Below are 19,496 nucleotides of genomic sequence, written 5' to 3'. Positions count from 1 at the left end.
TTCCTGGAGCTGGTGCTGTGCTAAACCTACAAAGAGTACAGAATATACTTCTCTCTGTATTGGCTCAGTGTGGCTGGCTGCTGCACGCAAAGGGAAAATGACTCTGCCCTCACCTCATCCTCTTGGAGGCTAGCAGTGACATTAGCCTAACACAATGCCTATGCTTGTCATTTAGATTGTGTCTGGACCTCAGTAAGGGCTGTAAGAAGAATTCCCCTTGTGTCTACTCTGTGTAGACAAGACATCCCCTAACAAAATACACACATACATATACACTCAGAGACACTTTATTAGAGCAGATGCAGACTCCCAATACAAAGGCTAAGCTCCAGGTCCTCCCGCCGCACACAAATGTGCACCAAAATTCAAGGGTAAATGTTCAAAGCAATTGTCTGCCTTACCTGTGCTAAGTTTAGCCAACCTCCTAGCCAGAGTGTATGGTACAAGGGTCATGTAACAGGGCATAAGACTAACAGACATGCTGGGACATATAAAGTAGCCTAGATGCAGTCAGGAGAAAGACTCCAGGAAACAGACCTGGAAGTGAATACTCCATTGAAGAGTGAGAGGTAAGAACATACATAAGAATAGCCATACTGGATCAGACCAAAGGTCCATCTAGCCCAGTATCCGGTCTTCCAACAGTGGCCAATGCCAGATGTGAAGAAATACTTCCTTTTGTTTGTTTTAAATCTGCTGCCTATTAATTTTATGTGGTGACCCCTAGTTCTTGTGTTATGAGAAAGAGTAACTAGCACTTCCTTATTTACTTTATCCACACCAGTCATGATTTTATAGACCTCCATCATATCCCGCCTTAGTCGTCTCTTTTCCAAGCTGAAAAGTCCCAGTCTTCTTAATCTCTCCTCATATGGAGAGATGGCTGAATACATAGGAAGAAGCCCCAGGAAAGAGACAGCAAGGCAGTTTGTGATACAGAGGCTGATAGCCTAGTGATTTAGGGTACCAGAGCTGGAAACCCATAGTAGAAGGTGGGTCTGGGTTCCCTCTATGCTGCTACCCTACACGAGGAGTGCAGACGTCCAGTGTTTACTCAGGAAGTAAGATACTATTAGCTTTCAGGTTTAATAAGTATGAAGTGGTCTATTAGGTTTTGCCACTAGTGCATATAGCTTGTGTAACAACCTGACCCAGCCCCTGCTCTGGATGGTCATTAGATCCCATGTGCTCCTAAACCAATGGGAATTTAGGCAGGGATGGGTCACAGTTCTTTGCTCTGGGTCTCTTAGGCACGCACTCAGCTACAGCCCTTGTGTCTGCCACCCTTCTTTGGAATGTGGGGCTCTGCAGCCCAGTTGCCTTAAACCCCAAAACCAGTACCTCAGCCCTCTGGAGCTCCAAGTAGCTTAGACGTGTTCCCTCAGAGTTCCACTTCACTTTGGCACTCTGGGCTTCTTGATTAACCCCTACAGGGACCATGTAGCAGTCAAACAAGGAACACAGGATTTGCAAATAATGTCTTAACCACAGACATTTTTGCTCTTAAAGTACTAAAGAGTTATAGATTTTTGAAAATTAAAGCAGACCAGAGCTGCACCCACCACCAAACCCCACTTTAGTCTGATCTCACCCCTGCTGTGAGTCTGAGGTCAGGTCAGCAGTTCAGGCAAGGCATGTTCCCTGCTGCCTTCTCTCGCTCTTCAGCCCAGTCTTCTGGCATGTGGCACTGGAAGACCTCCCCTTCTCATAAAGTATCCCTCTTTAAATACAGTCTCTGTCCCTGGTTTACTATGTTCCAAACTAGAAATTCCAACCCCTTGCCATGTGAGTCCCAAATGAAAAACGAGTCTTCTGAGGTGGGCCAGTCATTGAGAGTCATTCAAAGCTGAGGGTCTCTAATGGCTTTTTCACTGATAGTTCTTTCTGAGCTGTCCCATAGACCTCCCTGGCAGGGCAGTGTCTGGAATACACTAGCCTTGTCATGGTCAGACTGGCTTTTCAACAGAGAACCTCAAAAGTCATTTAGCACACAAAATGGAAGTCAATACAAAATGGAGTTCAGAATTCAATATAGACATGTCACAGCTGGATCTCTAGAATAATGTTCAACACAAGTAACAGCTGAAAAAAATTCTGACCTCTAGAATTAAGCTATAATTGTTTCAGTCTCCCACAAACTTTGTTACTCTCCCTATCTATGTCCATCTGATTTACAATTCTGTCATTTTTACCTAATGAATTAATTGCGTTCAGTTAACTGACAGCAACACCAGAGTACATTACTAAAGGATAACAAATTAAATTCTAATTATGGTTCCTTGTGACGGGGAATTCGATATAAACATAATCAAACTCCATTATAAAATAAGTATGTTAGACATCTTCAGTAAAACATGTACACTGTTCAAATTATAGTCAACTATGATATGTTATGCACAAGGGTAATATTCATTTATAAAACTCAAAGAATAACACCTCCCACACAAATGGGGAGGATATTTATATTTTTATCACAAATGTTTCATCTTCAAACTACAAGTTTTCACAGATGGCACCAGGAAGAAAACATTGCCCTTATGGTGATATGAAAGCTATTTTGTCATAGACTTTAAGGTCAGAAGGGACCATTATGATCGTCTAATCCGACCTCCTGTACAATGAAGGCCACAGAATCTCACCCACCCACTCCTGTAATAAACCCCTAACCTATGTCTGAACTACTGAAGTCCTCAAATCATGGTTTAAAGACTTCAAGGTGCAGAGAATCCTCTAGCAAGTGACCCATGCCCTATGCTGCAGAGGAAAGTGAAAAACCCCCAGGGCCTCTACCAATCTGCCCTGGAGGAAAATTCCTTCCTGATCCCAAATATGGTGATCAGCTAAACCCTGAGCATGTGGGCAAGACAGTGTATCTGTCTTTATTATTTTATGTAAGAGAAAAGTGCACTTAGCTTCAGCAGCTCCTCTTAGAAGTTAATTGGCTTTCCCATGGCAAAATCTCAAATTTCTTGTTTGAGCTCAGAGGATGCAAGATTTTTTTTCCCCTTACTGATTGTAGCTCTGCCATTTCTGAATACTTCATTGGTCATTGTTGGCTTGCTCTCAGTGCTTCGTTTCAGGGGCAGAACATGAAAATCTTCATTGATTGATAAGGTTGAAATCTTTATTGACTACTTGCTGAAGCTAAATTATCCACCAAACATTTCTCAAACTCCTGGATGTCTGTGAAGGAGAAATACCCAGAACTTTAAGTAAAGCTTTGAGAGTACTTGTGCCTTTTGTCATGACTTAGCTCTGTGAATCAAGCATTTTTGCTTTGCCTTTTTTTTTTTTTTTTTTAAGAACTCATTGCTGTTAAAACACATCCTGCCCTCTCTCACCTCTCTGTTGAAGATGACCTCTGCTCTTGCCTGGCAAACACTGAGCCTCAGGTACAACATCTTTGCTTATTAAAGCAGGCACAGCACTTAATTAATTTTTTGAACTTTTTTGATCATTACACCTTATTAATCTAAACTTTATAAGTATCTTGTGTCAAACGTTTTTTACTAATTTTCAGATAGTTTTATTTGATTATTGGCTTTTATTAACTATTTGCTGATGGTTAAGTATTTAGAAGGCATACAGGAGATGTGAACTTGCAATCTGAATTTCACAATTTGTTGCATCTGCAAAGGATTGTGGGATATAGTAGGATGTGGTGAGTTGAGAGATGACTTTTTTTTTCTAATCATTTGGTGGGTTGCAGATAAAAAAATTGGAAACAAATGCTGTAAGTGAATTACATATCAATGATGTACATGTGTATATATACATGCATAGTCTCTCATCCCAAACAAGTAATGACACTTGAAGATTGTGAACAGAAGTCAAAGCTTCATGACAGCCCTTTCCTCCTTATATTGCTAAATGGCAGGTAGAGAGGTTCTGATATTGAAAAGGCTGATTAGAATAATGACTAAAACTGACCTTCCTTTTTTATCCTGCCGGTTTAGCTAGACAAAAGGTGGCTAGCTACATCTGAGGAATATATTGGTCTAGACTAGAGACTTTGGAAGGAAAAAGCCCTTTATGTCCAGGGCTAATAAACAATTATTGTCTTGCAAGAGAGCACCTCTAGTCAAGATCTGTTTCATACATGGAGTCAACTAATTCAACTTAATAGAAGCCAATATCCATCTCTTTTGAAATCATTTTAAGTCCATAAAAGATTGTGTTCTTCAGATGGTCAAAGGAATAGGTTTCTAGTGTGGCTTGCAGATCCTTAGAAATCTCATAGAAGAAGATTCTTGACATTATACTCTACATTCCCACCACCACCACACACACACACACCAAAATGTGCAAGTATACTACCAATCAAGATGTGAACAAGTTAATGCTACAATCCCTAGAATTGGCGTAAAATGAAAGAGACACAGATAATGAGTGACAGGAAGATTTTCATGATAACCCTGTACCCGAATCTATTTATTCCACACATTGGGTCAGGAGAATGGTGGTTGTCTAATTTTTATTTCCAGTAGGTTTATGCTGCAGTTTGTCACCTTGCAATTTCAGAACATAAGAATGACCATATGAGGTCAGACCAATGGTCCATCTAGCCCAGTATTCTGTCTTTTGACAGTGGCCATTGACAGATGCTTCAGAGGAAATGAACAGAACAGGGCAATTTTGGGTGATCGGGGGATAGCTCAGTGGTTTGAGCATCAGCCACCTAAACTCAGGGTTATGAGTTCAATTCTTGAGGGGGCCACTTAGGGGGATCTAAGACAAAATCAGTACTTGGTCCTGTTAGTGAAGGCAGGGGCTGGACTCAATGACCTTTCAGGGTCCCTTCCAGTTCTATGAGCTAGGTATAGCTCTGTATTATATTATAACTCAGATCCCCTCACAGGCCTTTGGGCATATTTACCGCTAATAGTCAAAGATCAATTAATTGCCAAAATTAGGCTATCCTATCATACCATCCCCTCCATAAATTTATCAAGCTTAGTCTTGAAGCCAGATATGTCTTTTGCCCCCACTGCTCCCCTTGGAAGACTGTTCCAGAACTTCACTCCTCTGATGGTTAGAAACTTTCATCTAATTTCAAGTCTAAACTTCCTGATGGCTAGTTTATATCCATTTGTTCTTGTGTCCACATTGGTATTGAGCTAAATAATTCCTCTCCCTCCCTGGTATTTATCCCTCTGATATATTTAGCTAGTGTTTATCCCTCTGACATATTTTAAAAGTGTTCTTAAACTGAACATGTGCTGAGTCATCATCCGAGACTACTATAACATGATATTTATGGCAGAATGTGGGGAAAATAGAGCTGGAGACATACAATTCTCCCCCAAGGAGGTCAGTCACAATTTAATGAACACATTATTTTTTTAATGAGCATCATCCACATGGAAGCATGTCCTCTGGAATGGTGGCTGAAGCATGAAGGGGCATACAATGTTTAGCATATCTATTTCATACCTGTAGTCTACAACAACCACCATCATTCCACAGAATGAAAGCGGGACTCCCAAAATAGTATTCTCCTACCATAATAGCAGCACATTCCCTTAACTGTCTGTTAGTCTGTCCTCATGTCCTGCAAAATTTGATCACTAACAAGGGATCATTGTGTGTCTACATCTCCAAGTAGTTGAAATACTTGTTTGAAAACAAGTGCAACAGCTGCTCATAATGGGAAATATTCTTTGTAGTGTGTTAGTGTCTCTGAATTTGAAAAGAAGAGAGAAAAGAAACAGATTCAGGGAGAAAGAGAAGTGCTACACAGAGGAGGATCTTAAACAAGCAGTGGATAGTGTTCAGATTCTGAAAAGAGGATATTTTAATTACTGCTGTCTAGAAAGACAGGACATTTTTTGTTTCATCTGCTGCCATGTAGTTTGGTAAAGTATCATCTTCATCAGAGAATACAGAGAATAGTATTGAAAAAATTAGCATATATTAGAAATGGATATCTCCAGCAGTCACAACTCTTTTCTCTAGATGATATATTCAAAACATCTGGTTGTCCAGCTGGTCAATGAACTCAAAACTACATAGATACGCTGGGGCAGATGTTCAGCTGGTGTAAATTAGTATAGCTCCATTGACTCCAATGGCCAGAAAGGACAGACTTCACATTTCTAAGGGTCTCAATCCAACATTTTTTATAACACTGGTCTCTCTTTATTTAGTCTGTGCCATTCTTAAGAGTATGCTGCACACAGGATTTATCTGCCTTAGAAAAAAGAAAACCAGCTCTTTAACGAGACAAGGGAGGAGTCCTGTTTGGAAATACTTAAGAAGAGCATGTGGATATAGAGTCCTTCACTGAGGGCTCAATACTTCAAAGTTCCAAGAAGTTTGGCCCCAATCCCTCAAGTCACTTGAACATATGCTTAACTTTAAATATGTGAGTAGTACCAACAGGAACTGGATTGAGATCTCCAACAATTGAAGTCCACCTTCCAAAAAGGTACCGCGAGGGTAGCAGCAGTGCAACACTATCCTTCAAAACAAAAAAGTGTGTAAATTAGGGCTATCATGATTTTAAAAACTAATCACGATTAATGATTAATTGCACTGTTAAACAATAATAGAATACCATTTGTTAAATATTTTTGGATGTTTTCCAGATTTTCAAATATATTGATTTCAATTACAACACAGAATATAAAGTGTACATTGCTCACTTTATATTTATTTTTTATTACAAATATTTGCACTATAAAAATGAGAAATAGTATTTTTCAATTCACCTCATACAAATACTGTTGTGCAAGTTCTTTACTATGAAAGTTGAACTTACAAATGTAGAATTATGTACAAAAAATAACTGCGTTCAAAAATAAAACAATGTAAAGCTTTAGAGCCTACAAGTCCATTCAGTCTTACTGCTTGGTCAGCCAATCGCTCAGACAAACAAGTTTACATTTGCAGGAAATAATGCTGCCCGCTTCTTGTTCACAATGTCACCTGAAAGTGAGAACAGGCATTCTCATGGCACTGTTGTAGCTAGCATTGCAAGATATTTACATGCCAGATGTGCTAAAGATTATATGTTCCTTCATGCTTCAACCACCATTCCAGAGGACATGTGTCCATGCTGATGACTGGTTCTGCTCGATGACAATCCAAAGCAGAGCAGCCTGACACATGTTCATGTTCATCATCTGAGTCAAATGCCACCAGCAGGTGGCTGATTTTCTTTTTTGGTGGTTCGGGTTCCGTAGTTTCCGCATTGGAGTGTTGCTCTTTTAAGACTTCTGAAAGCATGCGTCATACTTCATTCCTCTCAGATTTTGGAAAGCACTTCAGATTCTTAAACCTTGGGAAGAGTGATGTAGCTATCTTTAGAAATCTCATTGTTACTTTCATTGTGTTTTGTCAGATCTGCAGTGAAAGTGTTTTTAAACTGAACAACATGTGCTGAGTCATCATCCGAGACTACTATAACATGAAATATATCATAGAATCATAGAATATCAGGGTTGGAAGGGACCTCAGGAGGTCATCTAGTCCAACCTCCTGCTCAAAGCAGGACCAATTCCCAACTAAATCATCCCAACCAGGGCTTTGTCAAGCCTAACCTTAAAAACCTCTAAGGAAGGAGATTCCACCACCTCCATAGGTAACCCATTCCAGTGCTTCACCACTCTCCTAGTGAAAAAGTTTTTTCTAATATCCAACCTAATCCTCCCCCACTGCAACTTGAGACCATTACTCCTTGTTCTGTCATCAGGTACCACTGAGAACAGTCTAGATCCATCCTCTTTGGAACCCCCTTTCAGGTAGTTGAAAGCAGCTATCAAATCCCCCCTCATTCTTCTGTTCTGCAGACTAAATAATCCCAGTTCCCTCAGCCTCTCCTCATAAGTCATGTGCTCCAGACCCCTAATCATTTTTGTTGCCCTCTGCTGGACCCTTTCCAATTTTTCCACATCCTTCTTGTAGTGTGGGGCCCAAAACTGGACACAGAACTCCAGAGGAGGCCTCACCAATGTCAAATACAGGGGAATGATCACATCCCTCGATCTGCTGGCAATGCCCCTACTTATACAGCCCAAAATGCCATTAGCCTTCTTGGCAACAAGGGCACACTGTTGACTCATATCCAGCTTCTCGTCCACTGTAACCACTAGGTCCTTTTCTGCAGAACTGCTGCCTAGCCATTCGGTCCCTAGTCTGTAACAGTGAATGGGATTCTTCCATCCTAAGTGCAGGACTCTGCACTTTTCCTTGTTGAACCTCATCAGGTTTCTTTTGGCCCAATCCTCTAATTTGTCTAGGTCCCTCTGTATCCTATCCCTACCCTCCAGCGTATCTATCACTCCTCCCAGTTTAGTGTCATCTGCAAACTTGCTGAGAGTGCAGTCCATGCCATCCTCCAGATCATTAATGAAGATATTGAACAAAACCAGCCCCAGGATCGACCCTTGGGGCAATCCACTTGATACTGGCTGCCAACTAGACATGGAGCCATTGATCACTACCCGTTGAGCCCAATGATCTAGCCAGCTTTCTATCCACCTTAGAGTCCATTCATCCAGCCCATACTTCTTTAACTTGCTGGCAAGAAGACTGTGGGAGACCGTATCAAAAGCTTTGCTAAAGTCAAGGAATAAACATCCACTGCTTTCCCCTCATCCACAGAGCCAGTTATCTCCTCATAGAAGGCAATTAGGTTAGTCAGGCATGATTTGCCCTTGGTGAATACATGCTGACTGTTCCTGATCACTTTCCTCTCCTCTAAGTGCTTCAGAATTGATTCCTTGAGGACCTGCTCCATGATTTTTCCAGGGACTCCTGTAGTTCCCCGGATCCTCCTTCTTCCCTTTTTTAAAGATGGGCACTACATTATCCTTTCTTTCAGTCAGCCAGGACCTCCCCTGATCACCATGAGTTTTCAAAGATAATGGCCAATGGCTCTGCAATCACATCCGCCAACTTCTTTAGCACCCTCAGATGCAGCGCATCCGGCCTCATGGACTTGTGCTCATCCAGTTTTTCTAAATAGTCCTGAATCACTTCTTTCTCCATAGAGGGCTGGTCACCTTCTCCCCATACTGTGCTGCCCAGTGCAGCAGTCTGGGAGTTGACCTTGTTTGTGAACACAGAGGCAAAAAAAGCATTGAGTACATTAGCTTTTTCCACATCCTCTGTCACTAGGTTGCCTCCCTCATTCAGTAAGGGGCCCACACTTTCCTTGACTTTCTTCTTGTTGCTAACATACCTTAAGAAACCTTTCTTGCTACTCTTAACATCTCTTGCTAGCTGCAACTCCAAGTGTGATTTAGCCTTCCTGATTTCACTCCTGCATGCCTGAGCAATATTTTTATACTCCTCCCTGGTCATTTGTCCAATCTTCCACTTCTTGTAAGCTTCTTTTTTGCGTTTAAGATCAGCAAGGATTTCACTGTTAAGCCAAGCTGGTCGCCTGCCATATTTACTATTCTTTTTACACAGTGGGATTTTTTCCTGCAACCTCAATAATGATTCTTTTAAATGGCAGAAGGAGGGGAAAATAGAGCTGGAGACATACAATTCTCCCCCACGAAGGTCAGTCACAATTTAATTAACACATTATTTTTTTAATGAGCATCATCAGCATGGAAGCATGTCCTCTGGAATGATGGCTGAAGCATGAAGAGGCATACAATGTTTAGAATATCTGGCACATAGATACCTTGCAATGCCAGCTACGAAAGTCCCATGTGAATGCCTGTTCTCACTTTCTGGTGACATTGTAAATAAGAAGTGGACAGCATAATCTCCCATAAATGTAAACAAACTTGTTTGTCTTAGCGATTGGCTGAACGAGAAGTAGGACTAAACGGCTCTAAAATTTTGCCTTGTTTTGGTTTTGAGTGCAGTTATGTAACAAAACAAAAAAAAATCTACATTTGTAAGTTGCACTTTCACGATAAAGAGATTGCACTACAGTACTTGTATGAGCTGAATTGAAAAATACTGTTTCGTTTCTCATTTTTACAGCGCAAATATTTGTAATCAAAAGTAATAATATTAAGTGAGCAGTGTACAGTTAGTATTCTGTGTTGTAAATGAAATCAATATATTTGAAAAAATCCAAAAATATTTAATAAATTTCAATTGGTATTCTATTTTTAACAGTGTGATTAAAACCGTGATTAATTGTCATTAATTTTTTTAATTGCAATTATTTTTTTAGATTAATTGCAGTTAATTCATGTGATTTACAACAGCCCTAGTGTAAATCTGAGAGAATAACTACTTCAGCAACTAAGATTTAAATACTAATCAGTGAAAACTCCTTGTTATAAGATACAATCATAGTTAAATATTAAATGGATTAAGAACTGACTACCCGACAGATCTCAAAATAATTGTTAATGGGTAAATATCACTGAAGGGGGGTGTGTGGTTTGTAGTGGGGTCCTGAAGGGGTGTATTCTTGGTCCAGTGCTATTCAAATCTCTTAATCAATGATCTGGGGGAAAATATAAAATTATTGCTGGTAAAGTTTGCAGATGACACAGAAATAGATGGTGGTAGTGACAGATAGTTCAGCAACACAGAGTAATCTGGTAAATCAGACTCATTCAAACAACATTTGAATAGAGCCAAATACAAATTAATAATTTAGGAATAAAGAATGTAGGTCACACTTACAGGGTGGAGGACTTCTACCAGGAAAGCAGTGACTTGGGGATCCTTGTGGACATCCAGCTGAACATGAGCTCCCAGTGTGATGCTCTAGCTAAAAGGGCAACACAATCCCTGACTGTATAAACAGGGAAATATTAAGTAGGACTAGACAGTTGGTATTACCTCTGATGGTTGCTGGAATATTGTGCCCAGTTCTGGTGTTCAGACTTTATAAAAAAAAAAAGATGTTGAAAAATTGGAAAGTATTCAGAAAAGTGATACAAGAATGACAGGGGTCTGGAAAATTGCCTTACTCCAACAGAGTTAAGAATCTGCATCTATTTATCTTATGAAAGAGCAGGTTAAGAGATTACCGTCTTTAAGTACCTGCATAGGGAGATTTCTTATAGTGGAGGGCTCTTTAATCTAGCAGACAAAGGCATAACAAGATTCAGTGGCTGAAAGTTGAAGCTAGACAAATTCAAAGTGGAAATCAGCACAAATGTTTAACAGTGAAGATAATTAATCAGTGGAATGTGGTGAATTCTCCATGACCTAAAGGATATGCTATTGCTCCACCAGAAGTTATGCACCGGATGCAGAAATTACTAGGTAAAATTCTATGGCTGATGTGATGTAAGGGGTCAGACTAGATGACCCTAATGGTCCTTTCTGGCCTTAAAATTTATCATATAGAAGCATAAGACATTGGGAATTACCACAACAAATAGAAATCAGACCATAGCCCCAAAATTTCCAAACATTATACATTAAAAAAATATTAAACACAGATTTAAAATACCTACTTTCTGGAATAATTGAAACACAATCAGTAAAATATTCATTTTAACCTTGATCTGCATTGTTGTAATTATTTGTTTTTTAATTTAATACTTGTTTGAGTTGAATTTACATTTGCATTATTTGAGTATAATTAGAATGACACCCACTGCCCTATTTTTCCCCTTTGCATATCCCTGGAGACTCTCAGTACTGTAAGTGTCTCAAATTTGTCATATCACAGCCATATAACTACTCCTATGCTAGTCTCACTCGATCCCCTCTTATTTAGACTATGACCATGTAGCTAAGTAGGAAGCTGGACCACTAACGGAAGTCCATAATGATGTCACTGTGATCTTCATGGATAATTTACAGTGACATGTCTATTGACATGTCAAGAGAAAACACACATAAGTGCCATAGTCAAATGCTTGGTGGCAATTTATTCTGGCTATTCTGCTGCTGTAATTTTAATGAGTGCATTGCAAGTTCTCACATGGGACCTGCAGACCATAACAAGATGTTACTTTATACACATTGCAGGCACTTGGCTGTCATTTAGTTCTCTGCTGACAAAAATGAAAATTATACTATATATCTGCACAATGACATGCAATAAAAATGGTGTTATGTTTCATACATGATTTATAAAATAGAAACCACAGCATGTGTACATTTGGTCGCAAACAAGATGTAAATGAGATGTTTGGAGGCATATGTGTAACTAGTTAGGGTTTTTAAATGTTTATAGGATTTTGTTGTTTGTGTGTGTATATTTATATATTAGAGAGAAAACAAGATTTATGTTCTGTCAGGCTTTTGAGTGAACATTTAGTTTCTTTTTTATTTGTATGAATGACAGGTTACATCTTCAGGGGCAGGTTACTGATGGCTCATTGAGCCATTATTTTAGGACACTAGGAAAAAAATAATAAATATTTGATGGAAAACACCTAGTCAGAGCTGTCAAAAGTGCTATATAAGTCAACAAATGAATAATAAAAAAGTAGACTTTTGCTATAAATAGGTCTTTCCTCTTTTATACAAGCTTATTAAAAAAAGGAGGGATTTGGATAGGAGGGGTACCTCTGATATACAACAGTGAAAATACAAGAATTCCTTTGAATTCACAATGTTATCTAAATGCACTACAACAGACTTTTCAAAACCTCACTTTACATTCCCATCATCTCATGTCTGTACTGTACATTTGCTTTCTCTGATCCGCATTATCAGCTGAAGGAAACAAGGCAGGGGGAGAGAAGTGTTCATAACAACTTGGTGGTAAATGTTGTTGAGAGAGCCCAGATGAAAAGCTTGCTAGTACAAACTGTAAGAATATTTATGTGGCATTACCAGATCTTTCATTTATTCATTACTCATAATTCACTTTTCCAACTCAGTTACATATTTTATAATAATGTCACTCACTCCCATGTTCTTTGCTACATTCTGTTGTGTTTTGCATTACACACACCCTCATGTTTTAACAGCATCATGAGAACATAGAACATTCTCTATTCTAATGAATATTTTATTAGTAACTTTTGAAATGGAAGAAGTGAGCTTGATGGTGGCTCATTGGGGTGGTCTAGGCGCAGGGGAGCAGGGCTCATGGGGGGTTTCTGAGTGCAGCAGGGGGTGAGGCTTGGTGGGAGGGTCTGGGTATGAAGGAGTCTAGATGCATAGGGGTTGCAGATGGGGGAGCAGCTCCCTGTACAGGGATCCCTCCTCCTGCAGCTGAGGAGCGATGGGTGCAGGAATTGCAAGGGGAGAGTTTGCAGAGCTTCCTGCAGCTGGGGGAGACAGCTGGGGGTGGGTCTGACCCAGCTCTGGATGCCATGCAGGGGAAGAGGAAGTCCCGTTCTCCCCACCCCAGCCAGGACTAGCAGCTGAGCCGAGTGCAGGGTAGGAGCCACCAGCCAGGTCTTCCCCAGTCCTGCCCCCATCCTACAGTGATTTACCTCTCTACCGGCGGCCCTAAGCATCCAAAACATACTGCAGGGGAGGGTCACATGACCACTCTTGTGGCTTCCCTTCGCTTCTCTGTCAGAGAGTCATTTTTTGCAGGGAAGCAAATAAATCTGTGGGGAACACAAATTCTGTGCATGTCCAGTGGCGCATAATTCCCCCACAAGTAACTTGGCATTGGCCACTGTCAAAAAACAGCATACTGGGCTAGATGGACTACTGGGGTCTGACCCAGTATGGCCGTTCTTATGTTTGTTATGAATCCATAACCTAATATCTAGCAATACACATGGGGCCACATGCTACCATTTGCAGGCTTTTCCATGTTGGGATTTGGAAACTGTACAAACTTAAAGTCAGAGGGCCAGATCCTCAACTGCAGAGTTTCCAGCCAGTCTGCCCACTGAAGGATCTTGGTTTGCTTGTCTGAGGGGATGGTTGGTTGTGGTTGATGAGTCACTCTTTCCTGAAAATCCACAAGGATTCTCTCAAAAGCAGGAAGGGACTTGGCTAATGCAGGATGGGTTGGGGAGCATCATGCCCTTGATATGAGTTCACTGGCCTCCTGTGAATGCCCAAATGTACTAGATTTCTCTTCAGATATTAGGGTATTCTTAGATTTGGAAGGTCATCATGCTATCTGTAGTAGAAAGAGAGCCTGAAACATAAGCCCTTGTATCAGAGGCCTAAACTAAAGTAGTGGTCAAGCTTTGCTAATATAAAGCAAAGTTAGCAATACAGACTGTGAGCAGAAGTCAGGCTCTGCCTGCATGCAGGCTCACAGAACCTGGCAAGAACAGGGCTAGTATTGCATAAACACACTCATTCCTGAGAAAGGCTAGGCACAGGACACTCATGCAGACACATTCCAGAAGGATGAGACCAGAAAACCCCAATACCAAGTATGATAGAGACACTCCCCAAGAATGGTACAGGAATATAGTGACCCCCTCTTAGAGATAAGGTCAGGATGACAGTGTGATGGATAGAGATGTTTTGATCAAACCAACATGCACAAGGTAATGGGTGGTAACTAACCAAGTCAGAGGGTGGTGACTGACCATGTCAGCGGGGCAATAAGTAACTTGTTTGTATTGATGTATAAAATGAAGTCTGGCTGACCTAGGGGGCAGAAGAAAGTCCTTCCACGGACTGAGCTCATCCATTGTGACAGGCATACATGTGTTAGTGGTCTGTAGAGTCTACGGGATAATAGGACTGTGCCTCGTTAACAATGAACCTGGTCAAGTGCCTTTGCTACTGAACGGGTCTGTGGTTATTGTGCAGTTCGATCGGAACCTGCTGTACAGGTTATCTGGCCAGAGCCAGTGCAGCACATAGAGAGAACACACACACAGCCAACATCTGACTACACCATCTGCCCACTACATATGGAAGGAAACTTTTGATGGGATGATTTGCCAGAAACGTTGTGACCTCAAAGCTTTTTCTGCCCAACTTTTCCCTTTTGTTTGAGAGGTAGCAGAGGGAGAATGATTTAAAGTACATTCTGATATGTGTTCCATATGACTTTAAACATATGTGATGTTAATGTCAACTCTTAGATAGCAGCTTCCTTTATTATGTCATTATATTTGACAAGCCAACGCATGTCTAATACTCTGACCTGAAAGAACCCAAAAACAGTGTTCAGATTTTTAATGGACCTTTTGTTTATATTGATTTATAGACTGGGCACCAACGTAAGAGTTATCCTAGCCCAGCTCCATACTAAATCCTCAAACTAAAGCAATGCAGTCCATTCAAAACATCCTACACAAGCCAAAAATCAGACAGACACTGTTAATCACCAGAAGACTCTTTGAAAGGTTTTGAAACTTGTTAACATAATGTAGTGGTCTTTTAAAGTACACTCCATCCACAAACCTGCAGACCCACCTGCTGCTGACTTTGCTGGCAACAATGTTTCTTTTAAAGAAAAAACTTCTTCCAAAGTTGAATCTTTTATGTTATCCCTCATCTACAAAACAGTGACAGTTTTTTATTAAAACTATTATTTGCCAGTGTCTGCATACCTGATATTAGAGAGACAAGGTAGGTGAGGTAATATCTTTTATTGGACCAAATCCTGTTGGTGAAAGAGACAAGCTTTTGAGCTTAAAGAGCTTTTCTGGTCTAAAGAAGCTCACATCTCAGCAAGCAATGTTTTGAAAACCAATGAATGGTTCTTCAGCAATATGTTTGAATGCTCTCTGGAAAGTGAAAAATGCTGAACTCTCAACTTGTTTGGTAAATGCCACTTTTATTTATTGACTAAAGAACAAACAGGAGAGATCTATTGTGCACTAGCAAGCAAGAAAAAAAATCAAATATTGAACAATGAATGCCCTCAGCAAGAGCAGAACAAGGTAATTTCACTTATGACTGAACAGTTTCAAAGAACCTTAGGAAAAAAGTCCACAAGAGATGGAGGGAAATCCTGGGCACCAAATAAGTGCAGTTGTATGTGAACTCAAAGTATCATAACGACATTCTTTTAAAAAGTAACTAAGATCACATTCCATGCCAGCAGCTGTGCCCATTTACTAGTACAGAACTTCTGTGCATGCTCTCTGAGCTTCCCCTTTCTGCCATCAGGCTGGCTTGTGCTCCAGCCCACCCCCTGCACATGTAAACACATCCTACTGGATCTGCTCTGAAAGACATTTTGAATCGACAGATCACCACAACGCTGTCACTCTTAGGATTTAGACTGCAACTCATTTGTGTTATATGCTTGCTTGTTTTATCATGTAAATAAATCTCTTATTTCTTTTTCCTAGTTAATAAACCTTTAGATAGTTTATTACAGAATTGGCTATAGGCATTGGGTTTATTGCCAGATCTAAGATACTAACTGATCTGGAGCAAGTGACTGGTTTCTTGGAACTGGAATCAACCTGAATATTTTGTGATTTCTGGTGTAAGTGACCATTTATCACTACACCCAGGTTACCTAGGTGGCAAGATAGACTGGAGAGTTTAAGGGGACTACGTTTGACTCCATGGCAAGACTGTTATAAGTAAGTGTAATGGGGTGGCTCTCACCACCGTGGCGCCTCCTGCTGGTCTTTCTGGGAATTAGCTCAATCTTTTCACATGGTGCCCTCCTCCAGTGGTGTCTCACCGCCATCACTTCTGCTCCAAACCCACATCATCTCAAGGATCACGGTGTCCTCTTCAGGACACAGCCCTTCAGCTATACCCCATTCCATTCTCCCACCCCTTTCTGGGGGAACAGCAGTTCTCTGTCCAGCCACTCGCCTCCATGGCCAACTGCAGTCCAAGGTTCTAGCCACTTGCCTCGGTGGCAAACTGCAGTCCTTCACTGGCCACTCCCCTCCATGGCAAGTGGGGAGGAGAGACCTGAGTCCACCCATTATCCCAACCCAGGGACCCTCTATGCGGCAGCCACGCGCTATATCTCCTTCAACCCCCACCATCCATTTCCCTGGGCCACTTCCCCATAGCTCTAGCAGCTTCTCTGCCCCTGTATCAGGGCTTCAGTCTGTCAGCCAGTCAGGCTGGAGCTTTTGCTCACTCCCTTGACCCAGCCCAGCCCAGCCCTGCTCTGCTCTGTCCTGTCCTGTCCTGTCCTGTCCTGTCCTGTCCAGGGTGCTGGCATTTCCCTCAGCCCATCAGGGACCCAATCCCTTCTCCCAGGGATCCCAAGAGGGAACTACCCCCTCTGCCCTGCTGCTCTCTTTATATATGGGCCTGTTCTGCCCTGATTGGCTGCTCATTGCAGTCCCTCTCTGACTGGCTGTCTGCTGCGCAGCCTCCCTAGGGCTGCTTTTAACCTTTTCTTCACCAGTGTGGGGCAGATGGCCCATCACAGTAAATCAGAAGTTCACATTTGTTACTGGATTGGTGAAATTTAATTATAGAACATTACCACCCCCATTTAGGGTGTCTACCCCTGGTTTTGACAGTTTGTCCTGAAGTAGGCACTCACGGTCATGAGCCATTCCAGACACATGGCAACTGACCTAGTCTTGGCAGGATTCACATGCCACAGGTCAATTGAGTTTATAGATCATAACTCCAGCACTGTTAAAAGTTTAAATGTGAGAATTTCTAAGGGTTAAAGATTACAATGAGTGAACTGCAGTGATATGAAAGTCTTGATACTAAAAGAGGGGAATATCCCATAAAAAGAAATCCTCAGTTCAGGAACCGAGAGCTTTGCACATAGACTTTGACCAAAGAGCAGGGTCTGAATACCCCACTATCCCAGATACCGCAGAGACCGCTGGCAAATTCCCTCAGATAGTGATACCGAAGAAAAAATCCCCTTTTATAGTTGAATCTGTCTTATATGAATGTAAGGTTATGCCTTTTAGATTAATCAGTACAGGAGCTACCTTTCAGAGGCTTGTCAGTGAAATGTTGCAGGGATTATAGAGCTTTGCCAGGGCCTATTTAGATGACTTGATTATTTTCAGTAGCTCCTGGCAAGACCACTTGAATCATGTGGGAATCGTGTTACAAAGTCTTAAGTAAGCCAACCTCACTGTCAAGGTCTCCAAATGCAAAATGGGGCCTGCAGAAGTATCTTACCAAGGACACAGGGTGGGCAGTGGTTTTGTTCACCCTGGCCTTTTAAAAGTAGAATGTATTAAGAGTTGGCCTGCCCCTCAAACCAAGAAGCAGGTCCAATCCTTTATTGGGGTCTGACCAACTATTACCAGAGGTTTGTAACGGGGTTTAGTGACAATGTAGCCCCCATAATAGACCTTACAAAAAGGGGAAGTAAGAAAAGTATGGCCAGAGGCCTGTGAAAAAGGCTTTCAGAACATAAAAGAGGCTTTGTCTAAAAAGCCTGTTTTGGTCAGCCCTGATTTTAGCAAATTATTTGTGCTCTGTACTGATGCTTCTAACTTTGGGTTGGGTGCAGTGCTAATGCAGGATAGGGTGGGAAAGAAGAGGCATTCCATTGCCTTCTTGAGTAAAAAACTAACCACCCCTGAACAGAACTGCACTGACATTGAGCAGGAATACTATGCCATCCTTTGGGCTGTTAAGCAACTTAAACCTTATTTGTGTAATATAATATTTCAGGTTTTGACAGCTCATTCCTCTCTCATATAGCTACACCAAGCTAAGGGGACCAATTCTAGATCATTGCATTGGAGTCTGGCTCTACAGGAGTCATGGAAATAGTCCATATCAAGGGGAAAGAAAATGCAGTGGCTGATGCCTTATCCAGAATAGGGGAACCCTGCGGTGTATTCAGGAGCATCGGTGACACCCCTTCCTACACCAGTTTTGTGTTGGGGGGGTGATGCTGCTAAACCAAGTGCCAGCTCTGGTCAAGGCCATAGGCATTTAGCTAAAAACTGACAAACTCACAGCTGGAAACCAAACCAGCTTCCCTGTGTGTTAGTTTTGTTCAAAATAGGTATTAATCTATAAAATTGTATTTAGTGTTTAGAGTCTATGAAAAACTTGTAAATTAATCTCACTTGCAATGTCTGTATTCCATGTGATAGGGTAGTATGTAAATTTTGCTTTATAGCTTTGAAAATGTTTGCTCTAAACTTGTGAACCCAGGCACAGAAATCATCCCCCCACCCCTGAAAAAAGAGCACTATGAAAAATTAAACGGGCCATCATAAGACAAAAGCTTTGTTAATTGCCCCATCCACCCATGGAGAAATATGTGCAGAAGGCCTGGTCCTATCAATTTGAATGCTGAAGAGGGAAATCAAAATAGCAGACATGAAGATTTTTCATCTCTTTGCTGTCTGAGCTCTCACAGGGCCAGAGACACTAAACTAAAGCAGAGATCCCCAGGGTCAATCTGACTCTGCCCTGTAAACATTTTGAATTGACAGGATCACTACAACTCTGTCACTCTTAGGATGTAAACTGCAGTGCATTTGTGTTATATGCTTGCTTACTTTAACCTGTAAATATCTCTCGTTTCTTTTTCCTAGCTAATAAACGTTTTGATAGTTTATTACCGAATTGGCTACAGACATTGTCTTTGGTGTCAGATCTAAGATACCAATTGATCTGAAGCAAGTTACTAGTCTCTGGAGACTGGAAACAACTTGAATACTTTGTGATTTTTGGCGTAAGTGGTCATTGATTGCTAGGTCCAGGTTGCCTGGGTGGCAAGATAGACTGTTATAGTGATGTGGGAGTTCACATTTGTTACT

The 19,496-nt window shown here is 41.2% G+C and overlaps 1 protein-coding gene across 13 annotated transcripts in view; it reads right to left on the bottom strand.

Annotated features, from left to right (window-relative positions):
- TMEM117 (transmembrane protein 117) overlaps positions 1-19,496 on the bottom strand; it is a 360,911-nt gene that overhangs the window by 238,234 nt on the left and 103,181 nt on the right. The window contains exon 2 of one of the 13 annotated variants that reach the window (XM_045032395.1): positions 3,011-3,183. The exons of the other annotated variants lie outside the window; for them this stretch is intronic. The gene's annotated coding sequence lies outside the window, so the exon portion shown is untranslated. The remainder of the gene's footprint in view (positions 1-3,010; positions 3,184-19,496) is intronic. 13 annotated transcript variants of the gene reach the window in all.

This window comes from Mauremys mutica, chromosome 1 (genome assembly GCF_020497125.1).
Source record: "Mauremys mutica isolate MM-2020 ecotype Southern chromosome 1, ASM2049712v1, whole genome shotgun sequence".
Lineage (NCBI taxonomy): Eukaryota > Metazoa > Chordata > Testudines > Geoemydidae > Mauremys > Mauremys mutica.
This window is presented reverse-complemented; position numbering and strand designations above follow the sequence as displayed.